The following is a 4,176-nucleotide window of genomic DNA, read 5'->3' as shown; positions in this document are numbered from 1 at the left end:
TCCCAGCAGATGTCCGGGAAGTTCAGGTCCCCCATGACTACCACCATCTTTAGCCTTCACTACCTCTGTGAGCTGACCTAAGTATTCCTCTTTGCATCTCATCTCCATATGCTCCTGTTAACAAGGATGTTATCTCTAGCAATACAAATCCACAGTTTGAGAACTGAAACCAAGCATCACAGAGAGCGTCTATATGTGCATTTATGCTGGCTTCAAGTTACTGCGAAGTAAGCAGGAATAGGCTGGCGTCTACACATGCAGGCATTAAAAAGCATTAACACTGTATGCGGATCAACTTGGAACTAAAGTTAGTCCCCAAGTTAGTCCACACACACAGTGTTACTGTGCAGTAATTAAATCGGGTATAAATTTGATACCTGCCTGATGTGGGTATCATATTTATACCCAGGTTGGCATAAGTCGCCATATTTACTGTGTAGTACAGGCATGCATGGGTAGACACATACCTATTGGATACAGTGCAGTAAATGCACATGTGCAGATGTACCCAGAAATGCTGAGTGGGATCTTCTAGATCAGGGATGAGCAAAATATGGCCCATGGGCCACATCCAACCCACCAAGCACTTTCATCTGGCCCACAGCACCCACCAACTAATTGTAACCCACACAGCCCTTCCGTCCACAAAGTTGTAAGCAAGGCACCCACCCACACCCCCAACATACTGTATTATGCCTCACTTCCACCCTCGTGAGTAGAAAAGCTTGCCCAAGCCAGCAGCAGCCTTTAGGCAGGGCTGCTGCTGCCACTGCTGCAGGACCTCCTCAGCATCCTGCTCACTCCAGGCAGCAAGTAGGAAAGCGGTGGGGGTGGGGGAGCTACAGCTGGGTGGGATCGCGAGGCTCGCAGCATTGCAAAGCCCGCACCCTGGGGGGCAGCAGCAGCAGCACATAGTTCAAGTGGGCAGGGTGCAGGTGTGAAGGAGGGGGAGAGGAAGGGTGTGGGGACCCCTCCCACACACACATTCTCCCCCACATGGTTCACAGCCCCTGCAGACAGCAGTAGCTACAGCAGGCAGGGGTGCTCATATTGCCATCTGGTGGCACATGGCTTCAGCTAGCACTACTTACTACACATTGTGGTGAGGAGTGGAGACCAGGCAAGCTGCCTCTATCACCAGGGCTCCCTGCCACGCACATGCAACTCACATACTTGTACATCCCAACTCCCTGCTGCACAAGTCCCAGGATTCCACTGGAACCGGAGGTGAGCCCAGGCCTCTGCTTCCCCATGGAGTCCTGGACCTGAGCGGCAGAAGCAGCAAAGGCAGCCAGCTCCAGTGCATGGAGCTTCCTTCGGGTGGTATGCAAGTGCAAGCACTAGCACCCCGAATGCCCCTGCCTGCTGCAGCTGCCACACACCCTCAAAAGCTACCAAACTTCATTAAGCAGCCCTCCAGCTGGAATAACTGCTAACCCCTGTTCTAGACTGAGCACCGAGTCCCACTGGGTAGAATATTTTTTTAATCTTTACTAATCTATAGAGAAGCCTCTGGGAACCCCATAAGATTGGGCCAATAATATAGTGCATGGCCTGTTGTGACCTATTTATATATTTTTTTAGAAAAAAGATTATATGATTATATTGTCTCAAATAGTACATAATTAAAAGTTATAATCCCTATTCCATGATGATATCTTTGAGCTTTAACATATCTTAAATTAAAACGCTCTTTATATACGTTTTTTTTAAGAAAAAAAAGCATCTTAAGAAAATAAAAAATACAACGAAATAAAAAAAATCTGAGTTCTATCCACCTTGGAACCTATCATAAGATTAGGATAATACAGACCATCTAGATAAAATATACTGTAGTACCCACTGCACGCAGTCCCTCTCAGCGCTAATTATTTTTCAAGTCATGGTGAGCCACTATAGAATATATTTTGACTTCTTCATTCCCACAGTTGAGCTGTGCTTTCCTTTCCCATTTTCAATTATTCTTGTTTCTTCATTGACCTTAAACTTGTGGCAAATGTTACCAAGATGGACAGGAGCCGCCAATGTAAGGAAACAGTCAGTAAGGCTAACTGGACCTTGACATCCATCTACAGATGCATCACAAGCAGATCCAGGGAGGTGATCCTCCCCTTCTATGAGGCACTGGTCAGGCCGCAGTTGGAGTACTGCGTCCAGTTCCAGGCACAGCACTTCAAGAAGGATGCGACTAACCTTGAGAGGGTCCAGAGGAGGGCCACTCGCATGGTCAGGAGGCAGCAAGCCGGACCCTACAAGGATAGACTGAAGGGTCTGAATCTATTTAGCCTCCACAAGAGAAGGCTGAGAGGCGATCTAGTGGCTGTCTATAAACTCACCAGGGGGAACCAGCAGAAAATAGGCGAGTCTCTGTTCCCCAGGGCACCACCTGGAATAACAAGGAATAACAGCCACAAATTGATTGACAGCAGGTTCAAGCTAGATATCAGGAGGCATTACTTTATGGTTAGAGCTGCCAGGCTCTGGAATGGGCTCCCAAGGGAGATGGTGCTCTCCCCTACCTTGGGGGTCTTCAAGAGGAGGTTGGATAAATATCTGACTCAGGTATTATGATCCCAGCACTTGTTCCTGCCCAGGGCAAGAGGTCAGACTTGATGATCTATTCAGGTCTGTTCTGACCCTAGTAACTATGAAACTATGAATCCCACTGTTGGGCCCTCTCTCAGCCTGTCACATAAGATAAGTGCGGCCTCATCCCACATGGATGTTTTGTAGGTGACATCTGGAATACAAACACATACTGAGCAGTGCTAGGCTGTGGGGTCACTGGCTTGAAATGATGTTGACTCTGCTGGGGCCCAGTCCAATTAACTAATTAATAAATCACGAGCCTTTGGGCTTTAGATTAATATCATGCATAGCTATATAAGTAGATACAAAGAAGAATAGCAGGGACAGAGGACAAGCCCTCCCCACCCTGGCCACTAAGACCAGTGAGAGGGAGAAAAATTCAAAATAAATCTCTGATCATTAAATTCTATACCTGAAGAATTAATTAGAATATATATAGCTCTGTTTTAAGTCATCTTAAAATCAGGGTCAGCTTAAATTCAAGTAGATGTGGTACTGTATGGAAAGTTTTTCCTCTGTAAGGAAGCTATGTTAGTCAGTAACAGTAAAAAGACCAACTGAACAACTTTGATATTTCTAACAAATATCAGTTCGAAGGTACAAGACACTGTGCAAGCACAAATCTTATTAACTTCAGCATCTTTACTTACATAGCAGTTTTGAGCTAATGTTTTCACAGGAAGGTGTTCAGCTGGACTAGTCATGACATTTTGATAGGTCAGATTTATAGGTAAATTGATGAACCTATTTAAAAATCTTTAATTGTTTGTTGAGCACATGGAAATAATTTAAGAGTTTGGATAGTTACAGGATAAAATCCACAAGAGACACAATGAAGAACACATATGGGACTCAAAAGAGAAATTACTACGCAGCAAGCAGGTTTGCACTTTCCTAAAATAGTAAATATGTTTTCAGACAAACCAATGGCAAAAACCATAAACTGAATTACTTTTTTTCAATACTGCTTCTTACTTTGCCTTTATTTTAACTGTCACAACTTAAGACAATTTAATAAGTGTTTTGAGTAGGTTTGATGTGTAAAGAAACCAACAGAAAAATCTACTGAATTGTCAGTTTTGAATCTTAGAAAAATACTCAACTTTACCATTAAAAATGTAATCCTTTTTCACCAAATGATAGCCCATGCCTATGCAGTGTCTGACACTAAGGGGCAAGGGGTGGGGGGGCAGCAAAGGACAAGGATGTCTCCTGACCTCCCCCACCCAGCCACTATTTTCCCTGCTGTAGCTCCCTCCCTGATAGAGACAAATTCAACACAAACCTCTGATAAGAGCCCTGAATAAGGCTGCATTTATGATGCCCAGTCAGTTTATTAGGACTGAGATGAGTAAGTTTTCACCATCCTGGCTAGAGTTATCGACTCACAGAGGTAGTGCCCAGAGCAGGCCTCACTCATGCAGAGATTTGCCTACATGCTTAACTTCATATGCAGAAAGCAGTACTAGGACTTCACTGGAACAATTGACAGGTTTTTTTAAACTAAATAAGTGAATACATTTTTGTAGGCTCCAGACTGTAATCTGTGATCTTGATTAGAACAACATTGATCCTAGTAAAACAATT

This window comes from Crocodylus porosus, unplaced genomic scaffold (assembly GCF_001723895.1).
Source record: "Crocodylus porosus isolate Cpor-Errol unplaced genomic scaffold, CroPor_comp1, whole genome shotgun sequence".
Taxonomy (NCBI): domain Eukaryota; kingdom Metazoa; phylum Chordata; order Crocodylia; family Crocodylidae; genus Crocodylus; species Crocodylus porosus.
Note: the sequence above shows the minus strand (reverse complement) of the source record.